Source organism: Somniosus microcephalus, chromosome 3 (genome assembly GCF_052327205.1).
Source record: "Somniosus microcephalus isolate GS21.2 chromosome 3, FLI_Smic_1.0, whole genome shotgun sequence".
NCBI lineage: Eukaryota > Metazoa > Chordata > Chondrichthyes > Squaliformes > Somniosidae > Somniosus > Somniosus microcephalus.
In genome coordinates, this window is record NC_140989.1 from 307,364,870 (window position 1) to 307,379,342 (window position 14,473).

A 14,473-nucleotide genomic window follows, 5' to 3' on the forward strand; every position below is an offset into this window, starting at 1 on the left:
GCATGGTGCTATTCTGCCCATTTTCTGCCACATTTGGGAGTGGTGTTCTAAAACAGGCGTTAGGCCATTGACTAGGATAGTCAAGAGGCCAAATGCCTGTTTCAGGCAGGCACCTAGGACACTCGCAAGTCAACAGTGGGGGGAAATCGATCGTGGGATACTGCACTCCCCGAACACTCATTTAGGGCCGAGAAATCGGACATGACGCAGGTCAATTTCTCCAATATAGTCTTCCCTTTATTTTCAGGAACAACAACAGACATAAGTGAAGAAAAGGTCAACACAAATGGACTACTGTGTTTGCACAGCAGTATAACATGTATTTGAAATTCCTCTCTCCTTTAGCGATAAAGTTTGGGCAGTCTTGGCCCAGTTTCTAATAGGTACAGGTCCACTGCATGAAATTTCCCACAATTTGGCAAAAGTTTAAATTAAATGGGCAGTCTCAGTCAGAGAGATTGGTTATCCCTTCCAAAATCTGATGGTATAATGGCAACAAAGGTGGCAAAATTGGACAGAGAGCTCCTGCCATCTCACCACCTGACCTGAATTTCCCACCTCCCCGCTGAATCACCACTGGTCACTAACTCCCTACCCGCTGCATAAAAATGCTGGTGAGGGAAGTAGGACTTAGGTTCCTGGCTAATTCCTCCCTTCTGCGACAGCCTCCATTTTGTAATCAGGCAAAGGGCTGCAGGGGCCTCATGGACTCTATTGCTTTACCTGTTTTACCACTTTACTTCCTGTATCAAACTCTGCCACATTTTCTCATCAGTGCAGAAATGCCAGTAGATGTTGGTGTGTTGATGTCACAATGATTAGCACTTGTCATTTTTTTTCGTTTATGGGATGTGGGTGTCGCTGGCAAGGCCAGCATTTATTGCCCATCCCTAATTGCCCTTGAGAAGGTGGTGGTGAGCCGCCTTCTTGAACCGCTGTAGTCTGTGTGGTGAAGGTACTCCCACAGTGCTGTTAGGTAGGGAGTTCCAGGATTTTGACCCAGTGACGGTGAAGGATGGGCGATATACTTCTAAGTCAGGATGTTGTGTGACTTGGAGGAGAACTTGGAGGTGGTGGTGTTCCCATGCGCCTGCTGCCCTTGTCCTTCTAGGTGGAAGAGGTCACGGGTTTGGGAGGTGCTGCCGAAAAAGCCTTGGCGAGTTGCTGCAATGCATCTTGTAGATAGTACACATTGCAGCCATGGTACGCCGGTGGTGGAGGGAGTGATTGTTTAAGGTGGTGCCAATCAAGCGGGCTGCTTTGTCCTGGATGGTGTCGAGCTTCTTGAGTGTTGTTGGAGCTGCACTCATCCAGGCAAGTGGAGAGTATTCCATCACACTCCTTACTTGTGCCTTGTAGATGGTGGAAAGGCTTTGGGAAGTCAGGAGGTGAGACAATCGCCACAGAATACCTAGCCTCTGACCTGCTTTGTTGCCACAGTATTTATGTGGCTGGTCCAGTTAAGTTCCTGGTCAGTGGTGACCCCCAGGATGTTGATGGTGGGGAATTCGGCGATGGTAATGCCGCTAAATGTCAAGGGGCGGCGGTTAGACTCGCGCTTGTTGGAGATAGTCATTGCCTGGCACTTCTGTGGCGCCAATGTTACCTGCCACTTATCAGCCCAAGCCTGAACGTGGTCCAGGTTTTGTTGCATGCGGGCATGGACTGCTTCATTACCTGAGGAGTTGTGAATGGCACTGAACACTGTGCAGTCATCAGCGAACATCCCCATTTCTGACCTTATGTTGGAGGGAAGGTCATTGATGAAGCAGCTGAAGATGGTTGGGCCTAGGACACTGCCCTGGGGAACTCCTGCATCAATGTCCTGGGGCTGTGATGATTGACCTCCAACCACCACAACTATCTTCATTTGTGCTAGGTGTGACTCCAACCAGTGGAGTTTGCCCCCCAATTCCCACTGACTTCAATTTAACTAGGGATCCTTAATGCCATACTCGGTCAAGTGCTGCCTTGATGTCAAGGGCAGTCACTCTCACCTCACCTCTGGAATTCAGCTCCTTCGTCCATGTTTGGGCCAAGGCTGTAATGAGGTCGGGAGCCCAGTGGTCTTGGCAGAACCCAAACTGGGCATCAGTCAGCAGGTTATTAGAACATAAGAAATAAGAGCAGGAGTAGGCCATATGGCCCCTTGAGCCTGCTCCGCCATTCAATAAGATCATGGCTGATCATTGACCTCAACACCACTTTCCCACCCGATCTCCATATCCCTCGATTCCCCTAGAGTCCAAAAATCTATCTCAGCCTTGAATATACTCACCCAGCATTCACAGCACTCTAGGGCAGAGAATTCCAAAGATTCACAACTCTGAGTGAAGAAATTCCTCATCTCGGTCTTAAATGGCCTGCCCCTTATCCTGAGACTATGCCTCCTAGTTCTAGGCACTTCAGCCAGGGGAAACAACCTCTCAGCATCTACCCTGTCAATCCCCTTCAGAATCTTGTATGTTTCAATGAGATCACCTTTCATTCTTCTAAACTCCAGAGAGTATAGGCCCAATCTACTCAATCTCTCATCATAGGACAGCCCTCTTATCCCAGGAATCAATCTAGTGAACCTTCATTGCACTGCCTCCAAGGCAAGTATATCCTTCCTTAGATAAGGACACCAAAACTGTGCACAGAACGCCAATGTGGTCTCACCAAGGCCCTGTACAATTGTAGCAAGACTTCCTTACTCTTATACTCCAACCCCCTTGCAATAAAGACCAACATGCCATTTGCCTTCCTTCTTGCTTGCTTGCTGTACCTGCATGCTAGCTTTCTGTGTTTTTTGCATGAGGACACCCAAATCTCTCTGAACACCAACATTTGAAAGTGTCTCACCATTTAAAAAATATTCTGTTTTTCTATTCACTATTGGTGAGTAACACCTTCCATCACTTTGCTGATGATTGAGAGTAGACTGATAGGGCAATAATTGGCCGGATTGGATTTGTCCCGCTTTTTATGGACAGGACATACCTGGGCAGATTTCCACATTGTCTGATAGATGCCAGTGTTGTAGCTGTACTGGAACAGCTTGGCTAGAGGCGTGGCTAGTTCTGGAGCACAAGTCTTCAGCGCGACAGCCGGGATGTTGTCGGGACCCATAGCCTTTGCTGTATCCAGTGTGCTCAGCCGTTTCTTGATATCACGTGGAGTGAATTGAATTGGCTAAAGATTGGCGGGGTGGGGACCTCAGGAGGAGGCCAATATGGATCATCCACTCAGCACTTCAGGCTGAACATGGTTGCAAATGCTTCAGCCTCGTGCTGGGCTCCACCATCATTGATGATGGGGATATTCATGGAGCCTCCTCCTCCTGTTAGTTGTTTAATGGTCCACCACCATTCACGACTGGATGTGTCAGGACTGTAGAGCTTTGATCTGATCCGTTGATTGTGGGATCTCTTTTTCCTGTCTATAGCACGCTGCTTCCGCTTTTTAACATGCATGTAGTCCTGTGTTGCAGCTTCCCCAGGTTGGCACCGCATTTTTAGGTATGCCTGGTGCTGCTCCTGGCATGCTCTTCTACACTCCTTATTGAACCAGGGTTGGTCCCCTGGCTTGATGGTAATGGTAGAGTGAGGGATATGCCAGGTCATGAAGTTACAGGTTGTGGTGGAATACAATTCTGCTGCTGATGGCCCACAGCACCTCATGGATGCTCAGTTTTGAGCTGAAGTAAGCCCCCAAAGTGCGGACCAAGTGATATACAAGGTCGACGTCACCAGCTTGTTGTAAGAAAGACAGACCAACTAATTGAAGTCACAATGGTTTATTCAGGCCTGGGGAGAACCTTTCAGATCGCTGTCTGAATCCGACTCCACCGATTCCCTAGCAACAATCACAGTTATACAAAAATCAAACCCCTGCCCTAGGGGCGGGGGTAAAGCTTATCAGCATATACAGAGTTATAGCTAAATGGCAATTATAAACCGTAACATTTAACCCTTCCTGCCGCCTACAAACTCGCAGTTCTGTTATCAGTTGGTCCTGTCACTTTCTGTGACTGGGGCCTCATCTTAATTACTTTACAACCGTCCAGTTGCCCGTAGCCAGGTGGTTTTGCTTGTTACATGTTTTCTTAAGATAACAGTCCTCATTAAGGTGTGCAAAGTACAGATTCTGACCTTGTCTTGGGTTGCTTCTGCAAAGCAAGCACATTCTGATTAGTCCCACCATACTTTGATGTAATGGAACCCTGTTGTGAGTTTACAACAAACAAATTCTTAGATATGTTATCTTGTATATGTGCTGCCTCGCCTGGCCGAGCAGACATCCTCCCTAATCTTCCCACGAGTTGCTCTGCAGTTTAATTTCTCAGCATTCGAAGTCACTTAATCATGTTTTTAAAGCTTAACTGGGTAAATGCAATATACAGACCCATATATCGTTTAACTCAGGGTATGAATTAACTCATTACCTCCACCTTGTACATTGGTGCTACATTATACATATTCTAACATAAAAATCAAAGTATAATAGTAATTTGGTTACTTCAGAGCTGCTAGATCTGTTCTGAATCTATCCCATTTAGCACGGTGGTAGTGCCACACAACACGATGGAGGGTGTCCTCAGTGTGAAGATGGGACTTCGTCTCCACAATGACTGTGTGGTGGTCACTGCACCTGCGACAGGTATATTGGTGAGGATGACGTCAAGTCGGTTTTTCCCTCGTGTTGGTTCTCCCACCACCTGTCGCAGGCCCAGACTGGCAGTTACTTCCTTCAGGACTCAGCCAGCTCGGTGTTACATTGAAGTCCCCCACCCAGAGTATATTCTGCGCCCTTACAACTCTCAGTACTGATTTATCAGCTGAGGGAGGATGGTAGGTGGTAATCAGCAGAAGGTTTCCTTGCCCATGCTTGACCTGAAGCCATGAGGTCGGAGTCAATGTTGAGGATGATTCTGTGAGTATGACTATGTCAGGCTGTTGCTTGACTAGTCTGTGGGACAGCTCTCCCAATTTTGGCAGAAATCCCCAGATGTTGGTGGGGAGGACTTTGCAGGGTCAAGATCGATGCTGGGTGATCTGTCCGGTTTCATTCTTATTATTGTGTTTTGTTGCGCTTTGTTACAACTGAGTTCAAATGGCAGTTAAGAGTCAACCACATTGCTGTGGGTCTGGAGTCATATATAGGCCAGACCAGGTAAGGATGGCAGATCTCCTTCCCTAAAGGGCATTACTAAACCAGATGGGTTTTTACAACAATCCAATAGTTTCATGGTTACCATTACTGATACTAGCTTTTTATTCCATATTTTATTTAATTAACTGAATTTAAATTCCCCAGCTACCATGGTGGGATTTGAACTCATGTCTCTGAATCATTAGTCCAGGCCTACTGGATTACTAACCTAGTGACATTACCACTATGCTACCATTCCCTATGGGCCAACTCATCATTTGTCTCACCATAAATAGCATTCACACCAAATTGGATTCATGCCATTTTGGATACTGAAGTAGTTATTAATTTTTAGGTACTATAATAAAAAAGATGCGTGGATGAAGGATACTATTTCACATCAAACCTCATTTTAAAAATTGTAAAAATTGGATTCAAATGGAGGCGATCAACTAAAAAATTAAAGTACCAAATTTTAGAATGCTTCATTAAATCACTGTTGCTGAGTAGGAAGTGCAATTTATTTTTACTCAAAGTTGTGTTTTTTCTGCCCCAAAGGTATTATTATAAGCATTCTGGTTTAGAATGTGCAAGCGTGTCAGAACTAAATAAACACTAGTTTGCATTTTCTAGAGAATTGTTGATGTGCATGATACTCAGAATGATCACTCTGCCTTTGATTGTTTCAAGTGTCATTACAGGTAATTGCAAACTGATTTTTAGTACATCAGAAGCAATATTTTTTGGGGGGAGGGTAGTAACCCATAAAATTCTGCCATTTATAAAGTTCTAATTTAGCTGCTGATCACACCATCTCTCTAGACTGACATAGAACTGGAATGCATTTCTAGCTCCAGTACTGCCACTATATCTACACACACACATATATCCATGCATCAATAAGAATTGATGCAAACATTGATAGGGAAAACAGTCAGAAACTCCATTACTAGACCATCAAGGATCAGATATTGCTCATTAGTCTAACCAGAGAAAATGCACATATTCTTATGACAGATTCCCTGGGGTAGGGTGTCCAAACTGCGATCATTGGACCTCATTGGGAGGATAGATAACCATATGAGGGTATAGAGGGTTATGCTGATAGAGTTAGATGAGGAAAGACGAGAGGAAGCTCGAGTGGAGCATAAACGCCGGCATGGACTGGTTGGGCCGAATGGCCTGTTTCTGTGCTGTATATCCTATGTAACTCTATGTAATCATTGGCTTCTGAGCCCTGGCATTCTGGCCTCAAAGCCCAGGCAACATGGCCCTATTTCCATTTATATGTCTTACTTACTGGTTTGTTCTATTTGAATTTTATAGGCATGATGAAGGTTTGGAACGAACTATTCTTAATGCTGTTGTTTCAAATCAGAAAACCTACATTTGTTAAGATATATGAAAATTAACAAAAAAATTGCTGTAAACTCAACATGTGGCCTCTAACCCTCCATGACATGTACATATGCTGCGCACAAAGTCAAAAAGCTTGTACCCCCCCTGCCTTGGGGAAAATGGAGTTTGAGTGCAGTCCCAGACTTCCACAAACATAAAAACTGACTGTAAAAGCTTCTTTAGATATGTGAAGAGAAAAAGATTGGTGAAGTCAAGCGTAGGTCCCTTGCAGTCAGAATCAGGAGAATTTATAATGGGGAACAAAGAAATGGCAGACCAATTAAATACATACTTTGGTTCTGTCTTCACAAAGGAGGATACAAATAACCTCCCAGAGATGTCGGGGAACATAGGGTCTAATGAGAGGGAGGAATTGAATGAAATCAGTACTTGTAGGAAAATGGTGTTAGGGAAATTGATGGGATTGAAGGCCGATAAATCCCCAGGGCCTGATCATTTACATTCTAGGGTACTTAAGGAGGTGGCCCTAGAAATAGTAGATGCATTGCTGGTAATCTTCCAAAATTCTATAGACTGTAGAACAGTTCCCATGGATTGGAGGGTGGCTAATGTTACCCCACTATTCAAAAAAGGTGGTAGAGAGGAAACGGGGAATTATAGACCGGTAAGCCTGACATCAGTAGTGGGGAAAATGCTAGATTCCATTATAAAAGATGTAATAGCAGAGCACTTGGAAAACAGTGACAGGTCGGACAAAGTCAACATGGATTTACAAAAGGTAAATTGTGCTTGACTAATCTACTGGAATTTTTTGAGGATATAACTGGTAGAATAGATAAGGGAGAACCAGTGGATGTGGTGTATTTGGACTTTCAGAAGGCTTTCGCTAAGGTCCCGCATAAGAGATTAGCGTTTAAAGTTAAGGCACAAGGGATTGGGGGCAAGGTACTGACTTGGATAGAGAACTGGTTGGCAGACAGGAAGCAAAGAGTTGGAATAAACGGGTCTTTTTCTGAGTGGCAGGCAGTGACTAGTGGGGTACCGCAAGGATCGGTGCTAGGACTCCAGCTATTCACAATATATATTCATGATCTAGATGAGGGAACTAGATGTAATATCTCCAAGCTTGCAGGCGACACAAAGCTGGGTGGGCGTGTGTGCTGTGAGGAGGATGCCGAGAAACTCCAGTATAGAAACATAGAAACATAGAAGATAGGAGCAGGAGTAGGCCATTCGGCCCCTTGAGCCTGCTCCGCCATTCAAAGCGATCATGGCTGATCATCTAAATTCAGTACCCGGTCCCTGCTTTCTCCCCATACCCCTTGATCAGTTTAGTCTTAAGAAATATATCCAACTCTTTCTTGAATATATTTAATGTATTGGTCTCTAATGCCTTCTGTGGTAGAGAATTCCATAGGTTCACCACTCTCTGGGTGAAGAAATTCCTCCTCATTTCTGTCCTAAATGGCCTACCCTTATCCTTAGACTGTGACCCCTGGTTCTGGACTCCCCGACCATCGGGAATATCCTTCGTGCATCTAGTCTGTCCAGTACTGTCAGAATTTTATAAGTTTCAATGAGATGCCCTCTCATTCTTCTAAACTCCAGCGAGTACAAGCCCAATCGACCCAATCTCTCCTCATACATCATTCCTGCCATCCCAGGTATCAGCCTGGTGAATCTTTGCTGAACTCCCTCCATGGCAAGAACATCCTTCCTCAGATAAGGCGACCAAAACTGCACACAATACTCAAGATGTGGTCTCACCAAGGCCCTGTACAACTGCAGCAAGACATCCTTGTTCCTGTACTCCACCCCTCTCGCTACGAAGGCCAACATACCATTTGCCTTCTTAACCGCCTGCTGCACCTGCATGCTTACCTTCAGCGACTGGTGCACAAGGACACACAGGTCTCGTTGCACTTCCCCTTCTCCCAATCTATTGCCATTCAGATAATAATCTGCCTTCCTGTTTTTGCCACCAAGGTGGATAACCTCACATTTATCCACGTTATATTGCATCTGCCATGCTTTTGCCCAATCACTCAACCTGTCCAAATCATCCTGGAGTTTCTCGGCATCCTCCTCACAGCACACACGCCCACCCAGCTTTGTGTCGTCTGCAAATTTGGAGATATTACATCTAGTTCCCTTGTCTAGATCATTAATATATATTGTGAATAGCTGGGGTCCAAGGACCGATCCCTGCGGGACCCCACTACTCACTGCCTGCCACTCGGAAAAAGACACGTTTATTCCAACTCTTTGCTTTCTGTCTGCCAACCAGTTCTCTATCCAAGTCAATACCTTGCCCCCAATCCCTTGTGCCTTAACCTTACACGCTAATCTCTTATGCGGGACCTTATCGAAAGCCTTCTGAAAGTCCAAATACACTACATCCACTGGTTCTCCCTTATCTATTTTACAAGTTACATCCTCAAAAAATTCCAGTAGATTAGTCAAGCAAGATTTACCTTTTGTAAATCCATGTTGACTTTGTCCAATCCTGTCACTGTTTTCCAAGTGCTCTGCTATTACATGTTTTATAATGGACTCTAGCATTTTCCCCACTATCGATGTCAGGCTTACCAGTCTGTAATTCCCCACTTTCTCTCGACCACCTTTTTTGAATAGTGGGGTAACATTAGCTACACTCCAATCCATGGGTACAGTTCCAGATTCCATCGAATGTTGGAAGATGATCAGCAATGCATCTACTACTTCGAGGGCCAGTTCCTTAAGAACCCTAGGATGTAGATTATCAGGCCCTGGGGATTTATCGGCCTTCAATCCCATCAATTTCCCCGACACCATTTCCCAACAAATATTAATTTCTTTCAGTTCCTCCCTTTCATCAGACCCTATGTTCCCCGACATTTCTGGGAGGTTATTTGTGTCCTCCTCTGTGAAGACAGAACCAAAATATGTATTTAATTGGTCTGCCATTTCTTTGTTCCCCATGATAAATTCCCCTGATTCTGACTGCAAAGGACCTACACTTGACTTCACCAATCTTTTTCTCTTCACATATCTATAAAAGCTTTTACAGTCAGTTTTTATGTTCCCTGCAAGCTAACTCTCATATTCTATTTTCCCTTTCTTAATTCATCCCTTTGTCCTCCTTTGTTGAATCTTAAACTGCTCCCAATCCTCAGGTTTACTGCCTTTTCTGGCCAATTTATATGTCCTCTCCTTGGATCTTATGCTATCCCTAATTTCCCTTGTTAGCCACGGTTGAGTCACCTTTTTTGTTTTATTTTTATGCCAAACTGGGATGAACAAATTCTATAGTTCATCCATGCGGTCTTTGAATGTTTGACATTGCCTATCCACCATCAACCCTTTGAATGACATTCCCCAATCAATCCTACCCAACTCGCGCCTCAGGCCATCGTAGTTTCCTTTATTTAAATTTAGACCCTAGTCTCTGTGTCAACTACTTCATTCTCCATCTTAATGAAGAATTCGATCATATTATGATCGCTCCGACCCAAGGGGCCTCGTACAACAAGATTTCTAATTAATCCTTTCTCGTTACATAATACCCAGTCTAAGATGGCCTGATCTCTGGTTGGTTCCTCGACATATTGGTCCAGGAAACCATCCCATAAACACTCCAGGAATTCCTCCTCCACAGTATTGTTACTAATTTGGTTAGCCCAATCTATATGTAGATTAAAGGCACCCATGATGACTGCTGTGCCCTTATTGCACGCTTCTCTAATTTCCCTTTGAATGCCATCCCCAACCTCCGCATTACTGTTTGGAGGTCTATATACCACTTCCACTAACATTTTCTGTCCCTTGGTATTTCTCAGTTCTACCCATACAGATTCCACATCATCAGAGCTAATATCCTTCCTTACAATTGTGTTAATCCCTTCCTTAACCAGCAATGCTACCCCACCTCCCTTTCCTTTTTGCCTATCTTTCCTGAATATTGAATAGCCTGGATGTTGAGTTCCCAGCCTTGGCCACCCTGGAGCCATGTTTCCGTAATCCCAATCCCTCTATTTGCGCAGCTAATTCATCCACCTTATTACGAATGCTCCTTGCATTAAGATACAAAGCCTTCAGGCTTGTTTTTTTAACGCTCTTAGACCTATTAGAATTATTATTTCGTTCTGTAGTTCATCCATGCGGTCTTTGAATGTTTGAATATTTACTGTGGCCATGTTTGATTTAAACTGTTGATTTCTCTGACTGCCACTTTTGTTTTTCTCCTTCCTATCTTTTGCTTTTATCCTTGTTTCCATTTCCTCTGTCTCCCTGCTCAGGTTCCCAACCCCCTGCCATTTTAGTTTAAACCCTCCCCCAGAGCACTAGCAAACACTCCCCCTTGGACATTGGTCCTGGCCCTGCCCAGTTGCAAACCGTCCGGTTTGTACTGGTCCCACCTCCCCCAGAACCGGTTCCAATGTCCCAGGAATTTGTATCCCTCCCCCTCGCACCATTGCTCTAGCTACGTATTCATCTGAAATATCCTTCTATTTCTACTCTGACTAGCACGTGGCACTGGTAGCAATCCTGAGATTACTACCTTTTGAGGTCCTATTTTTTAATTTACCTCCTAACTCCCTATATTCAGCTTTTAGGACCTCATCCCGGTTTTTACCTATATCGTTGGTACCTATGTGCACCACGACAACTGGCTGTTCACCCTCCCCTTCCATGATGTTCTGCAGCCGCTCTGAGACATCCTTGACCCTTGCACCAGGGAGGCAACACACCATCCTGGAGTCTCGTTTGCGGCCGCAGAAACACCTATCTATTCCCCTTACAATAGAATCCCCTATTACTATAGCTCTACCCCTCTTTTTCCTCCCGTCCTGTGCAGCAGAGCCACCCCTGGTGCCAGGAAGTTGGCTGCTGCTGCCTTCCTCTGATAAGCCATCCCGCCCAACAGTACTCAAAGTATGATTTGGACAGATTGGGTGATTGGGCAGATGCATGGCAGACGCAGTATAATGTGGATAAATGCGAGGTTATCCACTTTGGTGGCAAAAACTGGAACCAGTCGCTGAAGGTAAGTATGTAGGTGCAGCAGGCAGTTAAGAAGGCAAATGGTATGTTGGCCTTCGTAGCGAGTGGATTCGAGTACAGGAACAAGGATGTCTTGCTGCAGTTGTACAGGGCCTTGGTGAGACCACACCTTGAGTATTGTGATAATAATAATAACTTCCGGGAAGTTATGTGCACATCACTTCCTGTGAACTGTGAACTGTGAACTCTGTGCATACATCACTTCCTGTGCATACGTCACTTCCTGTGTTTGGACTAGTATAAATACTGAACTGCCAGTATGGTAAAAGGGCTTCACCTAGAGGCATGGTGAAGACCGCTCTTGTATATAGTTTAATTATAAGTTGCTTAAAGCTTACTTTAAAGTTCCTTGATGTGTGAGACTCTTTTGTTACATCAATTTAAGCAACTTAGTATTTACACTCACAAATACTAGACCTTCGGACAAACTTGGAGTTAAGGATCCAGGGAACCACCCATCATGGAAAACATCCTTAAACCTACTCGTCTGGACTTGGACTTGGACCCAAACGCACCAGCAGCTGGCAGGGTATGGAAGCATTGGTACCGTACTTTTGAGAATTTTCTTGATGAATGTAAAGCGAATGCTTCTGCTAAACTGAGGATACTTATCAACTATGTGACCCCAACAGTGTTTGAATATGTTGATGAATGGGATAATTACGATGAGGTGATCCGGGCACTTAAAAAACTGTATGCCAAGACCGCAAATGAGGTCTATGCTAGACATCTACTGGCCACAGCCCGACAAGGGCCAGGGGAATCGATTAATGAATTCCTTCAAGAACTTCACAGGCTCAGCGTAGATTGTAACTTTCAGGCAGCCTCGGCTGAGCTGTACCGCGAAGAAATGATTCGTGATGCTTTCATCTGCGGGATTGCCTCTCCATTTATACGCCAGCATCTACTAGAAAGTAAAACACTTGCGCTACAAAAGGCTTTTGACCTGGCTTGTTCTCTGGATTTGGCAAAGAAAAATGCAGACATCTATCAGCTGCCCAGATCTCGATCTGCTGCTGTAACTGCAACCAGACGATTCAAGTGGCCTCAGGTGAACCCTATCATGGAGGAATCTAATCCTGATGATACTTCTGATGAAGAAGAGGAGTATGACCCCACTTTATCAGCCTCTTGGCAATCTAGGAAGGAATGCTTCTTTTGTGGAGATTCTTTTCACCCTAGGAAATTCTGCCCTGCTCGCAATGCGATCTGCAGTCATTGCGATAAAAAGGGACACTTTGCAAAAGTTTGCCAATCAAGAGCCTCTACGAGGGCCTATCCAGCTAAGGCCTACCGAACTGCCCCAATTAGGGCCTATCAAGATGCTCCGGCTAGGACCTATCAAGCTCCCTCTCGAGCTCTCTCCCGAAGAAGCACACCTAGAGTTTCAGCCACTCTCTGTGCAACCACACCAATTACAGCTGCTTGCCCACAGAACCTGTTTCATGCAGCTACAAAAGTTTCAATTAATGGGCATACCTTAGATGCCTTAATTGACTCAGGAAGTGCTGATAGTTTCATTAGAGAACAGATTGTTGCGAAATTGAAACTACATATCTTCCCATCGGACCAGGCAATTGCGATGGCTCAGTCATCACCTAATACCAGAATCTCCGGCTTTTGTATTATTGATATGACACTTAATGGTCGCATGTATCCCTCCACCCGACTTTCGGTGCTCAAGGACTTATGTAGTGATCTCATCTTAGGGCTGGATTTTCAAAAACAGCATAAGAAACTCACCATTGAGTTCGGCGGATCCAAACCTGGACTTACTATTTCTAATATACCGTTTTGTGCATTATCAGCAGCTTCACTTGATGAACCCTCATTATTTGCCAGTATTCCTCCTCGATGCAAACCAATAATAATGAAATCGCGGCGCTTTAGTCAGGAAGACCAATCTTTTATTGAGGCTGAAATCTCTCGACTTTTAGCAGAGGATATCATCGAACCATGTTCGTCGCCCTGGCAGGCTCAAATCGTCATCGTCAAGAACCCTCTAAAACCTCACAAACAACGACTATGCATTGATTATTCGCAAACCATCAATCAATATACTGACTTGGACGCCTACCCATTGCCACACATTGATGATATGGTTAATAAACTGGCCGAATACAAAGTGTTCTCAACTTACAATTTAAAAAGTGCTGATCATCAGGTACCGTTGAAGGTCTCAGATAAGCAGTACACGGCCTTTGAGGCTAATGGATGGCTGTACCAATTTCGTTGCCTCCCATTCGGGGTTACTAATGGAGTGGCTGTCTTCCAACGGGCAATGGATGGCCTGGTTAAGCAGGAAAACTTAAGGGACACTTTTCCCTATCTTGATAACATTACTATTGCAGGTCACGATCAACAGGAACACGACGCCAACCTCCAAAAATTTCGAGATGCCCTCCATCACCGTAACTTAACTTTGAATGAATCTAAATCTGTGGAGTCGCAGCCGACCATCAACATCCTTGGCTACTGCATAGGCAATGGTATCATTAAGCCAGACCCAGAAAAACTTCGCCCGCTCCAAGAGCTCCCGTCACCTAAGAATCCGGCTTCTTTACATCGGGCTCTCGGTCTGTTTGCATACTACGCTAAATGGATTCCTCATTTTTCAGACAAAATCCAACCCTTGCTGCATGCTCGATCATTTCCATTGGAAACAGTGGCTGTTGCAGCCTTTAACCTTCTCAAAAAATAGTTGGAGAAAGCGGCTCTTCACTCCATCGATGAGAATCTCCCTTTCATAGTCGAATGTGATGCCTCGGAGGTGGCGATCTCGGCTACTCTAAATCAGGAAGGTCGTCCTGTAGCATTTATGTCCAGGACCTTGCAAGGTGCCGAGCTACATTATCCTCCGGTTGAGAAGGAAGCCACAGCCATCATAGAGGCGGTACGGAAGTGGAACCATTTCCTAGCTTGCCAGCACTTTACATTA

At 44.8% G+C, this 14,473-nt stretch overlaps 1 long non-coding RNA gene across 1 annotated transcript in view; it reads right to left on the minus strand.

Moving 5' to 3' along the window:
• Positions 1 to 3,762: 3,762 nt before the first annotated feature.
• LOC147122122 (uncharacterized) overlaps positions 3,763 to 14,473 on the minus strand; it is a 74,766-nt gene continuing 64,055 nt past the window's right edge. Inside the window, exon 4 of the long non-coding RNA XR_015077679.1 lies at positions 3,763 to 4,150. This is a non-coding gene — a long non-coding RNA (uncharacterized LOC147122122). The remainder of the gene's footprint in view (positions 4,151 to 14,473) is intronic.